Raw genomic sequence first — 21,284 nt, 5'->3', positions numbered from 1 at the left:
GGTTTGAATGTTTTTCTGATCAATTTTCCAATAAAATGCTTTATTTTGCGTACTATCCTCTCTTCGTAACTTAGTAATACAGAACGAATTATATAATGATTTTGTGAAACTCTCATTCGATGCATATGCTTTCTTAGGTAAAAATATCATCGATTTATAATTAAACAAACAATCTTTTGTGGTGTAAAGAATACTGTGCGAGGCTATTTTCGTAAATAAATACTATTCTGCAATTGAATTTCTCCTCATGTCACGGGGCGTAGGTTTTTTTCTAGCATTTTCTTTGAATAAATATTTATGTAGAAATGTTGTTAGAAATGAATTAGTTCGGACAAAATATGGAAACACTTCAATACTAACTCTATTTAAACAATGTTTGTTGCAGAAGTTTGTGTTGTTTGTTTTAGAAGTTTTTACGTGGCAAAACTGTAGACACAATTTGAAAGACTCTAACCTATGATTGATCTACTACTGCGGATATTTCAGCACTGTAATCGGTGTGAGCCGGGTGCGGAATTTGTATCGACCAGCCATCGCTGTGATCGAACCCGGGTCACCAATTGGGAGGTGAGCCCTCTATCCTCTGAGCCACCATGGCTCAAAATGAAATGTTTATTTTATTTTATTGAGCAGCTGACCCAATTTTCTGCTTACGACTTTTAATGTTCAACTCCGTATCCTTGTATTTTTGAGCACGATCCAGAAGACAAGGGCACTCTAGGTTTAAGTATAGGGAGAAATTTGCCATCGTGGAGGTCTTTTTGATGAAACTAACCCGCCTTAGCTTTACATGGAGAGCAAAACCACGAAAACTTCCCACGGTTAGTCTGACGGCAAGGGGAATCTAACCCATGATCTGTCTATCATTGATTATATTTTACGTCAGCACTGTTTTTGGTATAAGCCGGGAGTGGAATTCATATCGACCAGCCATCACTGGGTTTCGAACTCGGTTCACCTCATTGGAAGGCGAACGCTCTATCCCCAAGCCTCCATGGTTCGCAAAATTAAGATCGGCCAAAAAGAGGAGAGGAAGTTAATAACTTCTTTGTAACTTTTATAGGATCACAATCTTAGCCATAGCCACATGGGGCCTTTTACCTCTCCATTATATATTACTTTATTTTGCAGTTGTTTTTAATCTTGAATTATTTAGAGGAAAACACAAGAAAATAAAGGAGATAAGAATTGACTGATAGAATCTTAAAATAGATGCCTGTGTATAATTGGCTAATGTGCTTGTGATCGTGGAGCCACTAAGTGCGCCTGCGGTGCAAATAACTTCTTAGAATCTGATGATTGAATTCGGCTCCAGAGCCTGTGAACGCGATTGCAGCGCCAATAAAGTTGTAATTAAACTCAACTCCAGCGCCATGCGTTTGTTGTAGTATTATGCTGTAGTACATTGGCTCTAGAGAAGGCATTGTTTTAAATTTCGGACAATTATTTATTTATGATTTATTTTATTTATCAAGTAAGAATTATTTATTCGCTTCGCTTGTCCGTCTAATTTTTAAGTCCTCTTCGAGGATTTCAGCATTGAAGATATTGTAGCATTTAGCATTTGTTCACTTTTGAGCTTGGTTTTCATTATATAATTGGGTTTTTAAGATCATAAGTGTTTCAGTTAAGATTTTAAATTTAAAATCAATGTGTATTGCTTATAGGATCATTCTGCAGGATTACAAAATTTATATGACAATGCTTTTAAAATTATAGTGGTGATAAAAAAATAAGGAAGCATTTAATTCTTACTCTCATTTAGGTTGATGCGAATTTTATGTAAGTAAAAAGAATGTAATTTCGAAAAATTTCAAGCATGGCCTCTCAAATTATGCCACGTAAAACCTTCCAAACATCTGCAGCTAAAAGAAAGACTTTTTACTCAGAGTTAACAGGGATGAAAACTGATCCGCTCTCTGCAAAATATTTAATAAATTGATAGCGAATTAAACTAAATTGTCAAAACTTGAAGAATAAGGATAATTAAGACAGTTAATCAAGTGTCACAACGATGTATCTGCTATGCAGTTTCATTTCATATGATACTTGGAATTTTTGATATGTAATGGTAGAAATATTTCCATAAAGGAAAATTTTTATGCTACAAATAACATGAATTTTACTATCACTAGAAAATATATTTTACCAAAGCGGAGAAATTTGGCCTCTCTAGTATCTCTAGCCTCTCTTAATATCGGAGTGTTTACATATATATATAAATATATATATAAATATATATATATATATATATATATATACACATACCTGTCAACTTTTACGCATATGGCGTAAAATTTTATTTTTATATTTAAAGTGATAGTAAATATATACTATTTTTTTCTTTTATAAAGTTATTTTTAAATGATTTAGATCACCACAATTCTTAAAAAAATTAAGCATATACCTTAATATGTGTTACTATCATGATTGTCAGCTAACGTCTTTTAGAATATAGCGTATTATTTTGCTTGTAATTCAAATTTTAATTCTATTTTACTACCACTGGGAAAAAACAAAATGGAACGGATCAAAAGTTGGCAGGCATGTGTATATATATATATATAAGTTCAAAATGAAGATAAAACAAAGAAAAATTATAGGCATATGAAAAAAGGGTGGGGAAATAATAAGTAAAAAAAATAACAAACAACTGTTTTAAAAAAAAAGGATGACATTTTATTTAAAAAAAAGATATAATCGTGTGGGCTGATGAAAAGATCAGAGATCTTTTTCTCTGGTTTTTTTAAATAAAATTTCATCCTCTTATTTTTTTTTAAAATTGTTGTATGTTGTTTGTTATTTTTTTACTTATTCCCCCCCCCTTTTTCATATGTCTATAATTTTTCTTTGTTTTACCTTCACTTTGAACTTATCTAATGATTTCTGTTTACTTGCAGCTTATGCGCAATAAATGAAACTTATTCTTTTTCTTAAGTGCCTTCATGTTTTCTTGCATTTATATATATATATATATATATATACATACCTGCCAACTCTTCCGGATTTTCCGGAAGATTTTATTTTCATATTTAAAGTGGTAGTAATTATATACCATTTTTTTTTTATAATCTTAATTTTTAAATGATATTGATCACCACTATTCTTACAAAAATTAAGCACATATATTAATATGCGTTACTATCATGGTTGTCAACTTAAGTTTTCTCAAATACAACGTATTTGTTTGATTAAAATTGAAGTTTTAATTCCATTTTAATACCACTGGGAAAAATGATAATGGAAGGGATTAAAAGTTACCAGGTATGCATACACTCCTACCTTGAACCCTTCTGCTTCAAAATAAGACAAATTTTTGAAATAAATATTTTAAATCTACCACTTTTTTCAGTTGAAAGAATTTCAATAAAATGGGAAATAAATGTCAGCGGAAGATGTCGCAAAATTGTAGAGATTCAGTTCATTGAAAGCGTAACGTTAAAGGTTATGCGAAACTGTAAATGTAAGAGCAATTGTTTCCAGCAATTTAAAGCTAATATATCTTAATATATATAATGTATCTTAATACATATTTTTAATTATTTTAAATATAATTTAATTTTAAAGGAGTAAATAGTCATATAAATTAAGAGTAGCAAACTAAATGTAAAAAAAATAAAGCTTTTAAATTTTCCAGTAGACTCGTAAATCATGTGTCATCAAGTTTTTTTTCCCTCTTATTTCCATGTTGTGGTGATTTTTTTGAAGAAAGCTTTATTTTGATTCCTCAAAATGTGTATTAAATCTTCATTACACACTCTGTAAAAGTTAAGAATAACGTTGAAGACTAAAAAAAAATTTTTTTTTTGCATTTATGCGATTACTTGCCTTTACCGAAGTCGAGTGTGGGGATTTCAAATATGAAATTAGTTTATTTTCGAAAGATACAGATTATTTTCAAAAACTGTATTTTCGGTTTAGTTTATATTTTGCTTGAATGTACAAATTTATAAAGAACGTATAGATTCATGGACACACATATACACTAGTCTTCTCCTTTGACAATAACACTCCAGACAAAAAACATTTGATCTTGCGTGTCGCATCATAAACTGAAATATATTATCGCTTTTTTTCTTACTTTTTCCAGTGCAAGAGAGTTGAGGGAACGCTTAATATCCACTAGGGTAAATTTTAAAAATTCCAAGTGCGAAAATTCAATCTAAACTGTAGGTTTGCGAATGAATTCAGTGAAAGGTTAATAAAAAATGAGAAAAAAAGTCGCAATTAATGTTCCCATGAATGTTTTTTAAAAAGATAAAAATTAAAAGCTTTCTTCTTGAAATCTATCTTTAATAATAAAAATCTTTAATAGTATTAATTCAATTATTTTGATCTGGATTTGTTCTCCTTCAATAACTTAAAATTAAAGTTCTAGCAAACATTATTAACTATCAAATAACTCAAAGAATGAATGCTTTACCATTTTTTTCATATTTATAGTTTTGAATCACTACAAAATGGTGTATTTCCCCAGCAATGTTCTAAAATAGGATCATAATAAAAGATTTATGATACCACCTTTTACTTTTTTCAAGAAAAAGAGAAAGCATCCTTCTTGAAGTATGCAACGCACAAATGAACAGCCAAGTGGATGAAGCAGATAAGTGACATTTTCAGAGTAACTATAATCGGGGTAAGAAGTGAAAAAGTGAATTCAGGGCTTTTTTAAAGATTTATTAAAGATTTATTTAAGTCCTTACAGAGGCTGGGATAACCCAGTTGGCGGGGCACTGGACTCACATTTGTGAGAAAGGGTGTTCAAACCCAGCCGACCGATGACTCCCCGTGTTGTAAATGGAGACTGGCGAGCGTTAAATCTAGCAGGACACAAAGTCCTCCATGTTCTCATAACAAATAAAAACCTCTGGGGGTACTGAATTGTAGATTGATCACTCTGTGGTTCAGGTCGAAATTCCGATCTGTGGACGAATGAATGGATGTATGAATGGGTCCGCCCTATTAACGAGTGTTACGTATGGGTGCGGCGGAAGTCGAATTCAGGACCATAGATGACTCCACTATAAAACAAGAACAATTGCACCTCTCTCTGCCTACATGGCCAACTACAATGACAACAACAACAAGTCCTTAGAAAATTTAAAAAGTAATAGTAAAATTAAGAATGCAAAATTTATTTTAATAAGTTTGCATTCTCCTTTATCCTTAATATTTTCCAAATAAATGCCTGTAGTCACGAAATAAGTTACATAGAATTTTTAGTTTTAAAGTTTAAGCTAACAGAGGGTATGTAATAATTTCATTATTAAAATATTGACACCACTTTTTTAAATTTTCTAAGGCATGAACGAACCCTGATTCATGAGAAGGTAGGGCTAATGATTCATTGACTTATTTTATTAACTACTAATTTAAAATAAACATGCATTCAAGAATAATCAAATCTAATGTGAATTCTTTTTGTTCAAATTTAAAAAAAAGTAAAAGCAATTCTGTGAGATTTAAAATATCTACATTGATTTATTCAATTTATGTTATTTTTACTGATTTATAAATAAATACCTCTGAAAATGTGATTTAATAGCTTCATTCACTAAACTCTTAAAATAAAATCAACAAAACTTTTAATGATTCAAAAACTGTCTCCTCCAATCTTGGTCGTTTATTTCACCCTATACAAATATATAGAAGTTAGATAGCACAATAAAATATGTCACTTTTAAGAAATTCACTAACTATCATATATGGCAACGTTACTTTTAAAAAGTAACGAGTAAAAGTGCAAGTATTTTTAAAAAAAGTAACGAGTAAAAAGTAAAAAGTTCTTATTTTAAAAAGTAACGAGTAAAAAGTAAAAAGTTCTTATTTTAAAAAGTAACGAGTAAAAAGTACAAGTAAAAGTACAAGTACTAAACAAAAAAAGTAACGATTTAAAAGTACATTTTTAGGAAATCGAAAATTCAAAGTAACCTAAAATTTTGTTGAATAATATTCTTATGTTCCTTAATGTTTTTGCAAAATTGTGGTTATTTATTTAATTATTTTTAATTTTGAAAGTTATGGACATTAATTTATTTTTAAATTCGGAAGAATGTTATAATATAATTTTGTAATACAATCGTATAATATAATTTTGAAATCAAATATAATTTTAATATCAAACTTTTTATGGATTTGCACGAAAAAGAAATTTCATCTATTGATTTTAATTTTTAGTTTATTATTTTTATTTATTTAAATTACCATTGATTTAAAATTGTTTTACTCTATGGAAACGCGTTTTAAAAGTACAAACATAAACAAAGCAAACACGAGGTTTCAGATAGCTTTGTGATTTTTGAGCTAGTAAAAAATAATTGAATGCGGAGTATAAGTTGAAACAGAACAGTATACAGTTTTATTTGTAACAATGGCTAATGCTGAAGTCATGCGAGAAAATCATTAATCATTTGTCTTAATACATTAAAAATGTATTAAGACAAAAATGTATTATTAGTGAGTTCAAAAAGAAAATTGAAAAACGGAATAACAAAATTCATCAATTTTTATTTAAAATGTATTAAATAAATGCATAAAACTTGAAAATGAATGAAAATAACTTGCTAATTAATATTTTTATTCATTTTGCAAAATAATTGCATTTCGAAAGTGGTGTCACTGAGTCTGCTGCGAGAATTTCTCAGAACGTGCTTAGCCACGCTGAATAAGCTCTCCAGGGGAGCACTAGAAGGTACTGCGGTATTATATTTTACATATAATTTTTTTGCGATTGGATATCGATTCGAAATTGATATGCTTTCCGTTTCGACATTTGAGTTCATGTATGCCATAAATTCTTCTGTCGCTGGTGATTGGCATGATGTTTTCAGATTTAGAAAATTTAAAATCCCTGTTTTTTTTTCTGTTACGTTATTAGTTATAGCAGGGTGTTCAGCTTGGACAATTCTTTCAAATTTTTTTGTAGCCTATTCCCTAGCTTTTTCTTCCAACCAATTAAATTTGATGCAAGGTACCAGACCTGCAGCAAACAATAAATCGTCCTGCGTCCCTTTCAGGAATGACAATTTTAAAAGGTTAAGGTATTTAAACACGAAGTTAGCTGTGAATGCATATATATTGCACATTAATTTATATATATATATATATATATATATATATATATATATATATATATATATATATATATGGTTGCATTAAATCTAAAGTCTTCTCAAAATTGAATATTTTTCTCTATTTATTCATTATAACTCCTGTTTAAATGAATTTCAATCACTTGAAAGCCCATAATTCGTGCCTTTTCGCCAACTTTGAGTATAGTAACCGTTTAGAATTGCGAAACAAGTACTTTTGTAAAGTGGAGTTTCAAAATAGGGTCTCATTTATAAATTCAATTAAACACTTAAATGCATTACGGAGATATTGCAAATAGTAGTCAAATTAAATTGGATTTATTCTCTATTATGCTTAATCATTTGTTTTATTTTTTGCTTCATTTTTTGATGCCTTATGCGCTCTACAATCTTTGATAATTTTCAATTGTAGAAATATTATAAGGTTAAGAGACTCAACTAATTACAAAACTTGAACTGTTAATGCTGTTGATGTAAAGCAATTTTCTAAGTGCTTTTTGGAGTGTAAGACTTTTTAAAATTATTTTTGATCTTGTGAAAAGTGAATAAATAAATTTTATTATATAAAATTACGCGCATAATATTTATATGAGTATTTTTATATATTAAATATTACTTAAGATAATTAATTTTATATTTCAGCGTTAACCCTTTCGCGCCGACTGTCACAAATACGTGACAGCAGAAAACCGTATCAATCAGGGTAAGAAAATAAAACTGGTAATCGAAGTATTTCTTTAGCAGTTTATTTGTGGGCGGAGTTATAATTTTTTGATTTATTTAATTCACCATTACTTTGTTCAAGATAAAACTATTTAGCTATACTTTGAATTAACATTGATTATATATATGATTAAACTAACAATAATTAAAATAAAAGCAAAGTAAGTCTGTCAAATTAGTAACGACTACATTTAAGTTACCGTTTTTTATTTAATTGCAACTTGATTCTGATTTTGTACGAATGCTTTTCTGAATCACCCGTCCCCAAGGGGTTAAACCTGTTTCAATGAAGAGAGGATGAAATAAATAATAGAAACACTTCTTTATTAATACAATTTTTTTTTCATATTGCTCCAAAAATATTAACGAATGATTTTATGACTTCAAAAGTGTTTAGATCACGTAATTTCTCATACATATCATTGATGTTTAACACTTTTTGTGTTTTGAGTGCCCGACAATATATTACAAACGGAAAATAGATTTAAAGAATAGAAGCACCCTATGCCAAACAGTTAAGCAATAAATTTGTCAGTTGTAACAATTATTTTGGGTTATATATACAATAATTATGCAAAATTTCGTAAGCCTAGCTTAAATATTTATGGAAACTACTTTTTTTGCCTTACGTTTTTTGCTATAACTTTAGAAATATTCAATGAAATTAAGCAAAATATTTTGAGCAATTTAAATAAAGTACATGTTTTTCATTTAAAATTCTAGAAAAACTCGTTTAAAACTGTGCAAGATGTTAGTAACTAAAATAATTATTTTATTATACGCATTCTCGGAAAAGAAATTTAAATTTTCTTTCTTCTTAATTTCGTAGTGAATCATATTTAGCAACTAATAAAAAAGTCAGATTTGAATATCTTAAAGATTAAAAAGATTCAAGCAATTACACATATATTTCATTTTGTACTATTAAACAAGATTTATTAAAAATGACACGAGCCTTGGTGGGAATCCTCCCCTTAAAAAAAGGTCTGTTTTTCGCCTGTTTTCTTTCCTTAAAAAATCACATATCGGTGCATGAACGTTTATTGTTAAGTATTATTATTTCTTATTAAATTCTGCTGTATGATATAAAGTAGTATTTGTAGAAAACCCTTATCATTGTGAGCTTTCTTTTAAAAAGCGCGAAAGCTACTATTAAAATTGCTCGAAACTTCTTAAATTTTTAAGATCTTCAAATAGGACTTCCTTCATTAGTTGCCAATACAGCTCATTACAAAATTAAGAAAAAAACTTCTTTTTCCCGAGCATGCGCAGTATTTAGGAACTACTTTCATTGTTCAGATCTTGTGCAGTTTTAAACGAATTTTTCTCAAATTTTAAAACAAAAATTTTGTTATTACTTTTATATTGCTCTAAAATTTTTTGTTCAATTGTGCTAAATATTTTTAAAATTATAACAAAAAAAACGTTAGATGAAATTTTTTTTTTATAAAATTGTCCATATCTCCTTTAATATTTAAGCTAGGCTTACGAAATTACGTGTGATTATTGAATATTATTACCAAAATAACTTTAATTTGCAAATCTATTTCTACATTGTTTTGGCATAGAGTGTTCAAAGCATTATTTTCTATTTGTAATTTATTGTCGGTCCCTTAACATCGAAAAGCTGTAAACTTCATTGATATGTATGACAAATCGCATGATCTTAAACACTTCTAAAGTTATAAAGTAATTTTTGAATATTTCAGGAGGAATATGAAAATATGTATCTGTACAGAATGTCTCTATTATTTTGTCCACCCCCTGTATATTACATTCGTATTCTTGTACTGCGATTTTCCAGATTTCAATAGTATTTTATTCATTTAAATATTAATTAGTTAATCCCAGTTGGCTGATATTCTTGTCTTAGGTTCTGATTAATTAGGATTCTAAAATTATAAAAATACATGTTAAGATGTTAAGGATGATTTTATATATATATATACATACCCTCCAACTGCTACGGAATCTCCGTAGTTTCAGAAATCTACTTTTCAGACGGTAGCAAAATTAATGTCTTAATACTTAAAAAAAATTAATTTTAGCGTAACTTGTCCACTATTACTTATAAAAGTGCAGGCCATATGACTAGATTCGTAAGTTCTGATAAAAGTTTTATGAGAGATCCATTTGCTTTAAAAATTTCTACTTTGGTTCGCTACCACTAGAAAGAATTTTTTTCAAAATCCTCATAAGTTGGAGGGTATGTATATATATATATATAGAGAGAGAGAGAGAGAGAGTTTAGGTGTGTAATAATTTCAGTGGTTTCTGTAGCGATGAACGGATCGTTTTATAAGTTAAAAAGTGGTATCTAATATGTGCTACAAAATAGTATCCAATATGTGCTAAAAATGGTATTGGTATTAAGTAAACTCATGGGTGAAAGCCCTTATATTGCAAGGCGGAAAAGGGGAAAAACTGGTAGGTAAGACATTTCACTCCAGCAATTTTTTCGAACAAAAATAAAATATCTGTAACTATCAAGATTTCTTTTATAATTTTAGCATATATATAAAACTGCTTCTTTTTCGAGATATAGTAGTTATTGATGAATAGCTTAAAAAAGAATAAGTAAACTCCTCCCAATAACTAGCTATAACTGAAAAGGATTTACTACCAGCCTTTCCTCTTTTCCGTCTCGCTTTCACCCCTGAGTGAACTAGATGATAATTTTTCAGTCTTAGGTCTTAGCTACCACTGTAACTTTTTAAAAAAAATATCACTCTCTTTCGTAATAATTTCAGAGATTTCTGTAGTGATGAACGGATTGTATTATAAGTTAATATGCGTTAAAAATGGTATCCAATATGCAATTTAACAAAAATAAAATAAATGCAAACCTGTGAACTACTGTGCAAAATATTTTATAGTGTGGCAGACATTTGAAAACCAAAACTTTCAGAATTTCTGGTAATTTTGCCAAAATTTTGAAAGCCTTATTATTAGAGAGCTTGAACAAAGTGGCATTGCATATGAACTTTTAAATCATTTGTATGTAGTGATGCGGAAAATAAGTCTAAATGAATAAAAATAATGCATTAAAACATAAACTTAGCTACCACTAGAGTAAAGTTTTACGAAAAGCGTAGAAAATTTGCAGCCGTATAAATGTATAGAAAATAATGCATCATACAAACTAGAGTTTCAAATCTTTAAAATGACGGTTTTAATGTGTTAAAAAATATTCCTCTGAAACTTTCTAATTCATTCGCCACCTGGTTCAGCTATACATTATCCATCAATGTCAAATTTCGAATTCTCGAGAATATATTTCTTTCCATTTATTACGACTTAAAAAGAGAGCACTCACTGCTCCATTTTAGCAAGCGAGAGCACTTTGATTTGGCTATAACTAGAAAATGGTCGGTGCTAATTACGTCCTTTAATCGAAGTTTTCATGAGTCGGCTAATCTCTTTAATTGTATGGGTTCTAATCCGCAAATTTTGATGCAAGTTTTCAACTAATTAAAGGCATTGGCCGTAATAAATATTAGAATTTGAATGGTATTTTGTGCTGAATATTTACGCTTTCACTGCGTAATTCTTATGGTTGTTTCATCATAATGGAAATTTTATATTATCTAGTTATTTAGAAAAAATTAATACATAATCATGCATGCTTTTTCTCCTGTTTCAACTAGAAGACTTTTTTGAGGTAAAAAACAGTGTAGAAGCCTTTAAAAAATAATTTTTTAATGAATTTTGCAGCGATTGAGATTAATTAATACATTTTTTAATCTTATTATACTTATTTTAATCTTCATTTTATCATGTTAAAAATAAATATATCTAGTCATTTAGAAAAAATCAATATATCTAGTTATTTAGAAAAAATTAATATATAATAATGCATGCTTTTTCTCCTGTTTAAACTAGAGATTTTTTTTGAGGTAAAAAACACAGTAGAAGCCTTTAAAAAAGAAGGATTTTTCATTGAATTTTGCGACGATTGTGATTAATTAATATTTTTTTATCTTATTATACTTATTTTAATCTTCATTTTATCATGTTAAAAATAAAAAAAAATGCGCTTATTTAGTACAATGTTTATAACTTGATTTCAAATGTATATTACAGTACTCATAAATTGAAAGAAGAAAAATAATCCAAATTTGATTCCGTTTTCATTTTCTCAATCTAAATGAATGTAGTGTTTGCTGCATGTAAGATAATTAAAAAAATATTTATTCTCAAAATAGTGGTGTTTTGAAAATAAATTTCAACAAATTACATAAGTAATTTACATTATCATGGATTACTCAAAAATAGTCAATACAATGAAAAAAAAAATCACTTAGTGCGACGAAAACTATATTTATTTTGAGCATCAAAATTTGAAGTAAATCGATTGAAAATTGTGTTGGCGATACCGTAAGTAAGGAAAACGTATTTTCGAGTAATTTGCGTTCCAATTTTTGCGATCAATAATAAATATAAATATATAAATTTTTGCTACTGAATATAATGCTTCTATACCAGGACCGTAAGTTGCCTCTCCATTTTCAACAGTTTCAAGTGCTTTTCAAGCCCTTTTTCTAGTTGATCTACACTCATTTGATGCCTCGTATGTTTTTTTCAGCAGCAAACGAAACTCTGAGCTCATCATTTTGAGATTTGGCTGCTGGGCCTACAGTTATTCCTAATTGTTGTTGTTGTTGTTCATTTACGTCGCACTAGATCTGCACAATGGGCTATTGGCGATGGTCAGGGAAACATCCCTGAGGATGATCCGAAGACATGCCATCACAATTTTAATCCTCTGCAGAGTGGATGGCACCCCCGCTTTGGTAGCTCGACGACCTGCAGGCGAAGTCGAGCACTTCACGGTAGAACAGCTTAACGAGGACCAATACCGCACACCCTCGGTCCCTACGCACACTGATCCAAGTGGTCACCCACCCGCACACTGACCGCAGTCACTGATGCTTGACTTCGGTGATCTGCTGGGAACCGTGTCTTAACGATCAGTCCACTGCGGGAATCCTAATTGTTCCATAACTGTCTATAACCCCTCGAAATTAAAATTATTATAAATTAAAAAAATTCAATTTCAACTATTCATATTGAAAGTGCCTTTGATTATTTTTCTTACGTAATTTGAATTAACTATTTCAATAAAATAGTTAAAATAATAGTACTTTTCTTTTGATAGGAGTGAGCAAATTCATTAATCAACTGAACGCACAATTAACATGATCGTACATGTCAAAGCGCTTTCTGCGTCACGCACTGCTCTTGACGTATTATGCTGTATTTTTATATTTTTATGAAAGTCAAATCATTATTTCGATTCAACGATAAACTGTCAAAAAATGCAATAATTGTTTTTCATTATTTGAAAATATTATTGACTTGTTCTCCCTTAAATATTTAAAGTAATAGTAAATTTTGTGGTTTTCCGTTTTATTTTTGATTTGATAAATTTCATTTAAAGTCAATGCTTTAATGTAAAAGTATTTGTTTAGGTATCTGCCGTTCGGCACTTCCCTATTCATCGTAGGAAATTGCCAGTAGGCAAAGCAAGAAAACATATCTGAATTATACTCATTTAAAGTGAGTTGCATCACAACTATAAAAAAATAATTTAAACAAATATGATTTGGTAATCGTGCAGCGTTGCCAACTGCTCCACTTTCCACAGAAGTTTCAATACACTAATAGCAAATTAAATAGTAGAATTTGTAGAATAAAGATAATTAAAACGTTGAATACCACTCTAATTTTACATGGCTAGCCTATCTGGCCAAACGGTAAATAACTACAAACAAAATTTGCAAATATTAGACAGATTTTGCTTGTTTTTTAAAAGGTTTTGCATGACATATCTGAAAAAAAGTGGTGAATTATATAAGCCTCTGAATTTTTTAGAAACAGTGATGAATAAAAATGTAAATAACATGAATAATAAAAAATTGCACGAATCAAGCTTTTTTTAAAAAAAACAATTTGAAATTTGAAATTTAAAATGGTATTGTAAAAAAATAATAGCACCACCAGATCCCCTTTTAGAATAGTAATTTTTAACAGCATGAAAAAACATCTCAATTTGTTTTGATAGTCCACCACTTTAAAATTTGATGACCAGTCTTTTAAAATTTAAGTTGAAGTGCGTAAGAGTTGACTAGTGCTTTGCTTTCTGTGAAAGTTTTAATACATATATAACGAATTAAAAAGTAAACCTTGTAGAATATGTGATAATTTCGCATATTCTTCAAAAGTCTCACCAGAAGATTATTGTGACAAAGTTGTATTTTATGTGAGGGTCTGATTTTTGATTCGTAGTGGTGGAAAAATAACGTAAAATCAACTTTAATAAACTAAAAATAACTCAAACCTCGCTACCACGAAAAAAAATGATTTCAAAGCAGCATCAAGCTCACAAGCTTGCTCAGCTTGTATGCTAGATGTGTATGTTTCAGAAATATTTTTACCAATACCAGAGAAACCAACAGCTGTGCTTTCTGTGAAAGTTTCTATGACTTGGTAGTGAATTAAATAGTAAAACTAGTAGTGTAAAGGGTAATTACACCTTCTCTTTAACCCCTTGACATATGAAGACGTCTGGGAGACGTCAAGTGCTTCTTATGTCAAAACAATAATTGACATGTTTCAGACGTATTCAATACAGAGATGCCAACTTGCTCAGGACAGCAAATAAATATTTTAAAGTGGTAGATCATCAATTGTGAGTCTTGGTTTAATAATTTCCTTTCAGTAGATTTTTATCCTCCGCTATTTCAAAACAATTCGAAGGGTTACATAATTCACCGCTTTTTTCAGATATGTCATGCTAAATCTTTTAAAAAACTAGCAAAATCTGTCTAATATTTGCAAATTTAGCTTGTTGTTATTTACCGTTTGGCCAGACGGGCAAACCATGTAAAATTAGCGTGGCATTCAACGCGTTAAGCACCAATTCACCCATAAGCAGTTTTTAAAGGTCAGTAGCTCAATTATTTAATTGCTGAAATGAATGTGTGAATCTAAATAAACCAATTGCAATATTTTCAAATTAAAGTGGCAGACAACTCTCGGAAACATCTATTTAAACTTTTTTTTTTATAAAGACAATTTTAACATCACAGCGAAATATTGTGCATCACAACACCAGAGATGCCAACTGCTCCGGACACGCCAAAATAGTTAAAAAACCGGTAAATAACTACAAAGGAAATTTCGCGAATAATTGACTATTTTGCTTATTTTTAAAATGGCATAGCGTTACGTAAGTACTGTAAAGTAGTGAGGTATATAAGCCAACGACTTATTTAGAAAGAGTGGTGGATAAAAATCTATTAAATTGAATTTATTAAACCAAGAATCACAATTGATAAATTACCACTTTAAAATATATATTTGCTATCCGGAGCAAGTTGGCATCTCTGCAACACTACGAAATTAGTAAAACAGAGCATCCAAAGGCCACTCAAAATTGTTATAGTGGTAGTTTACTTATCATAAAAGCAGTGGAAAAATCAACTGGTTTAGCAACCACTTAAATGCTATAAATATTCACCCCATCCATAGCATAATTCCTTACATGTATTTAAGTTATCAAATTATTTGTGGCAATCAGGAATACTTCTTGCTAACTTTCTAAAAACATTAATTTATTTTAAGACAAAACATTTATATATTGGTTATATATATTTGTTATATATACTGGTAAACTTGGTTAAGCGTTTTGAAGGCCGTGGTAAGTATACTTACCACCACGTTTTACCACTTTTAATTTAGGTTTCCATTTTTCAATAACTTCAGCTTTCTTAAAGTGAGTTTGAATAAAATTGGCAACCATTTGTCACTTTTAAAAAACGTATAAAAGTTATAAAATACATAATTCCTTTTGAAGTTTTTAGCATTTAAGGATTTTTTTTTATAAATAAAGAAAAATAAAAGTCAGTGAGTTCCTAATAGGTCATGTTAAATATATTTAACACCAAAAAAATTGCATTTTTATAAACTAAATGAGTTTTTTTTTATATATCAATTACTGTTCTTAAAACAATTTCAATTCCAAAAATACTTTAATTTACCTTTACTAGAAATAAAGGGCCGGTTAAAGGGTTAAATCTGACATGAGCCGGTTTTGAAAACTCTTTATTCACTTCTCATTCAGCCTAAATAAAGATGGAAACACACCTCTTCTGTGAAAACGTAGCACTAAAGAAAGAGGTAACAAAATCTTAAAAATAAATATTGGTTATATATATATATATAATTGATATATATATATAACCTGAATATATAATATGAATATAACCAATATTCATATGAATAATAAATATTGGTTATATATACATACCTGCCAACTTTCTATCCTTTCGAGGATGATTTTCCCCAGTGGTAGTAAAATGAAATTTTAAATACAATTTTTGGCAGAAATAAACATACGCTGTATTTTGAAAAAACTTAAGCAGACAACTACGACAGTATTACATATTAATATATATGCTTAATATTTTAAAAAATAGTGGTGGTCAAAGAGATTATAAATTAAGTTTATAAATGCATGGAATATATAGCTAGCATACATTTGACTACCACTTTAAATATAAAAATAAAATTTTACGCCAAATGCGTAAAAGTTGGCAGGTATGTATATATATATATATTTAACCAATATATTATTATATATTGGTTATATATATTGGTAACCTTGGTTAAATCTGATATGAGCAGGTTTTGAAAACAAAGTCATTATTCACAAGTTCTCATTCAGCTTAAATAAAGATGGCAACACACCTCTACCGTGAAAACGTAGCACTATTGGAAGAGGTGACAAAACCTGAAAAATAAATATTGGTTAGATATATAATTGATATATATATATAACCTGAATATATAATATGAATATAACCAATATTTATATGACTAATAAATATGGGTTAGCTATATTTAACCAATATTTTATTATATATTGGTTATATATATTGGTAACCTTGGTTAAATCTGATATGAGCCGGTTTTGAAAACAAACTCATTATTCAGAAGTTCTCATTCAGCTTAAATAACGATGGTAACACACCTCTACCGTGAAAGCGTAGCACTAAAGAAAGATGTGACAAAATCTTAAAAATAAATTCTGTGTTTTCATTATATAACATAGTCATTTACCTGTCGAACATATCTCACGCTTGGATGCTTTAATTCAACAACCACCTGTTGCGATGGCGCATAATCCATCAACGTCAAACTAAAATTTCAGCAAAAATATTTTTTTATGTTGCAGCTTAAAATGGGGACACTGCTATATTCTAACAACAAAAATGTTTTTAGGGCTGTATCCCGAATAGATGGTTCTAATTACATTCTTCTTAACACGGTCTTGTAATTCGTCTTTTCTCTCTAATTGCGTGTAATTTTGCTTGACAACTTTCTTGTCAAGTTTCACATGATAGAACATAATAGTTTTAATGAAAAGGGAAGTAATGAGACAGTATATATACAGGATATGATAAGATATTGGTGTTTTTTCCTTTTTTCAAAGAGAATGATGTGAATTACGTTCAATGCGCTCGTTGTGAATTACGTTTGTTGCTTTTATGAAAAAAATTTTTTTTTTTCATTTAGTTTTTATGAAAAGGAACAACGAACATAATGTTAATTATACTTCTATAATATTGTTCCCGTTTCAAATCAAAAGAAGAAGGTTGTATGAAGTTGGTGAAAGTAATTGTGGTTTCTTACCAACAGTGGACTCAATTCAACTGTCATTTCAACTGTATTTTTTCGAGCTACATTCACGCACTTAAGTCGGATAATTATTATAAAATTTGAAAACTGATATAGAAAGGATTATTTATGAAAAATTTCGATTGATGCTATGCAGTAGTTTTTGATTGGTGCCCTTTCAAATATATGGAAAATCAAAAGCAGCGTTTACGGCATGCTTTATTTTTTCATTATCAAAAAAAAAAAAAAAAAGAAATGCTGTTTAACACGTTGAGCACCGCATCAGCCATCGGTAGCTGACACTGAAATTACATTTAGGCCGCAAAAAACAGCTGACTGACAGCGTATAACATGATATAGAACTATAAAATTTATACTCTTTTATGGAATTGCAGAAAATTTATTCAAAATTTACTTACAAAAGTTATTTTAGCGATCAAGAGTTCTGTTATAGATTGGGGGTGCCATACATATTCAGAGATGCCAACTTGCTCCGGATAGCAAATATAAATTTTAAAGTTGTTGTTTTTCAATTGTGATTCTTGGTTTAATAAATTCAATTTAGTAGATTTTTATCCTTCACTATTTCGACATAATTCGTAGGCTTATATAGTTCACCACTTTTGTCAGATATGTCATGCTAAACCTTCTAAAAAAATAGCAAAATCTGTCTAATATTTGCAAATTTAGTTTGTAGTTATTTATCGTGGCCAGATGGGCAAGCCATGTAAAATTAGCGAGACATTCAACGCGTTAAGAACGAAAAAAATCATCCGATATGTATGTTAGGTAGGTAGGCATTTTATTTACGTCGCACTAGAGCAGCACAATGGACGTTTGGCGGATGTCTGGGTAACATCCCCGAGGATGTTTCGAAAACATGCCATCACAATCCCTCTGCATAGGCTCGTCCGCTTTGGTAGTCCGACGATCTGCGTGCGAAGTCGAAAACAGTTCAACGAGGATCAATACCGTGCACCCTTGATTCCTACGTAGACTGATGAAAGTGGTCACCCACAGTCAGTAATGCTTGACTTCGGTATTCTGCAGGGAATCGTGTCTTTATGATTAGTCCGCTGCGGGACCCGATGTGTATGGAGAACGTGGTGGATGAAAATCAACTGAATTGAATTCATCAAACCAAGAATCACAATTGATAAACTACCACTTTAAAATAGATATTTGCTGTCCGGAGCAAGTTGGCATCTCGTTCGTTTGTTCGTTGTAGTGGAACTGGGCGTCTGAGGCCTTACAGCCCTTTTCCCATTCATCCTGAAATTAAACTAAGAAACATACATGACAAAATTAAACAAGTTGGTATCTTTACTTTACTTTATTAACCAAAAACTGGGCACCTGGACAACGCAGCGGCCCCCATCCCATACATCATGAAAATATTTACAGACAGTGAATAAAAACATTTTGTGATAAGCAACATTATGGTACCTTTGTCAACAAAAAAAAAGATCAAGCAATTTGCTTGATAAATAAAACATTTTGCATTACAATAGATTTAGATATGAGAATTTATATACAGGCACGATTTGAAAATATACGCTGATACTATTTACAGACATAATAGATACAGTAGTCATAATTTGCAAAAAATGAAACATTGTATTCAAACGTAATTGATGAAAAGCTGGCATCTCATCTCATTCTCATATGTGGTGGTTACCTTAGCATCAGCCCAGTCAGGGGCTCTAACTAATTCATCTGAGTGGGAATAAATAATAAATCGCCGAAGCGCAAATGAATGGTGAAAGTTGGGGTTCAGTAACATTTACTGAGTGAAAATTAAAATTAAGTAGCGAGATTAAACAAACAAATTGAAGAGAAAGAAGAGGCTTTTGTTGCAGACAGCCTCGTCTCCCCACGAAGTATTACCCCCAGGTGCACAGTAGCCACATAGCCTCAGAGAAAAGGAAAAATGCATGATAATAAATGCGCAAAAATATATACAAGTATTTACAATTATTTACAAAATTTACGGGACAGAACTCCATCGGATAGGAAAAAGGCGGTGGCCGGGCTATATTCTATATTGTCTTTGTTTAGCTGAAAATCAAAGTTTTTAAAGTAGTTGCATGTATCACAGGAGAGTGCATCTCTGAATAAACTTGCACATAGTTCAGCTATATGCTCATCTATTTTGTTGATTTTTAAATCTCTTCTTAACTCTTTCATTCTCATGGATCAGGGGGCTCCAGAAGTTGGCATATCTGTAAGTGGTGTTGGATATGAGCTTTTAAAGCAGTTATGAGTAGTGGTGTGAAAAATAAGTTTAAATTATTAAAAATATTACGTTAATTCATTAACTTAGCTACCACAAGAATAAATTTTTACAAAAAGAGTAGAAAGTTCGCAATCCTGTATACACCACGTTAACTAGATTCTATCTTAGGGTACATTTTCATAGATGAAGGTTTTGAAATGTTGAAAAAGCTTAAGCGGATTACCACGACATTATTGCTTTTTAATTTAGATGCTTATTTTTTTAAAAAATAGTGGTGGTCAAAAAGATATTAGATAAAGTTTATAAATGCAAGGAATATATAGAAAGCTTACATTTTAATACCAATTTCAATATAGAAATGAAATTTTACGCCAAATGCGCAATGGTTGGCAGGTATGCATACCTGCCAACTTTTAATCCCTTCCATTATAATTTTTCATAGTGGTAGCAAAAGGGAATTAAAATTTCAATTGTAAGCACAAAAATACGCTGTATTTGAAAAAGCTTTCGATGACAACCATGATAGTAATACATATTAATATGTATGCTTAATTTTTTTATGAATAGTGGTGGTTAAAATCATTTTAAAATTAATTTTATAAATGAAAAAATAGTCTATATTTACTACCACTTTAAATATAAAAACAACATTTTACGCCAAATGCGTAAAAGTTGGCAGGTATGGGTATGCTTCCATACCTGCCAACTCTTCCGGATTTTCCGGAAGATTTTATTTTCATATTTAAAGTGGTAGTAATTATATACTATTTTTTCTTTTACAATCTTAATTTTTAAATTATATTGATCACCACTATTCTTATAAAAATTAAGCATATATATTAATATGCGTTACTGTCATGGTTGTCAACTTAAGGTTTCTCAAATACAACGTATTTGTTGGCTTAAAATTGAAGTTTTAATTCCATTTTAATACCACTGGGAAAAATAATAATGGAAGGGATTAAAAGTTGGCAGGTATGTGCTTCTGCTTCAAAGTAATACAAATTTTTGAAAAAAATATTTTGAATCCACCACTTTTTCCAGTTGAGAAAATTTCAATAAAATGGAAAATGAAGTTTAACGAATTATTTTTCATTAATTACGATTATGTTCATAGTAAGCGTAACGTTTAAAGTTGTGCGAAATTTTAAAGGTTAGAGCAGTTACTTCCAGCCATTTGAAACTACTATGGCTGGAATATGGCTTAATCTTTTAAGAAAAAAGAGCGTTAAAAAATGTATTTCATATTTTGTATCTGTCTTATGACAAACATGCAGGAAAAAGGCAGTTTTGCTTACATAATTATATTAACACGTTGAGTGTCGCGTCAACCACCGGTGGCTGACACTGACCTTTCACATAGGACGCGAAAAACAGCTGGCTGACAGTGTATAATATGATATAGAACTATAAAATTTACACACTTTTACGGAATTGCAGAAAATTTGTTCAAAATTTACTTAATTATTGTGATTCTTGGTTTAATAAATTCAATTTAGTAGATTTTTATCCACCACTATTTTAAAACAATCCGTATACTTATATAATTCACC

At 29.9% G+C, this 21,284-nt stretch overlaps 1 protein-coding gene and 1 long non-coding RNA gene across 2 annotated transcripts in view; one reads left to right on the top strand and one right to left on the bottom strand.

Annotated features, from left to right (window-relative positions):
* LOC107450569 (small conductance calcium-activated potassium channel protein 1-like) overlaps positions 1–21,284 on the top strand; it is a 657,806-nt gene that overhangs the window by 109,809 nt on the left and 526,713 nt on the right. The window lies entirely within an intron of this gene.
* Positions 18,845–21,284, bottom strand: part of LOC107450567 (uncharacterized) — a 33,191-nt gene continuing 30,751 nt past the window's right edge. The window contains exon 5 of the long non-coding RNA XR_001584948.4: positions 18,845–19,717. This is a non-coding gene — a long non-coding RNA (uncharacterized LOC107450567). The remainder of the gene's footprint in view (positions 19,718–21,284) is intronic.

Source organism: Parasteatoda tepidariorum, chromosome 12 (genome assembly GCF_982258835.1).
Source record: "Parasteatoda tepidariorum strain Cologne lab strain chromosome 12, Ptep-v5.0, whole genome shotgun sequence".
NCBI lineage: Eukaryota > Metazoa > Arthropoda > Arachnida > Araneae > Theridiidae > Parasteatoda > Parasteatoda tepidariorum.
The sequence above is the reverse complement of the archived record's forward strand: the minus strand, read 5'-3'. Positions and strand labels throughout refer to the sequence as shown.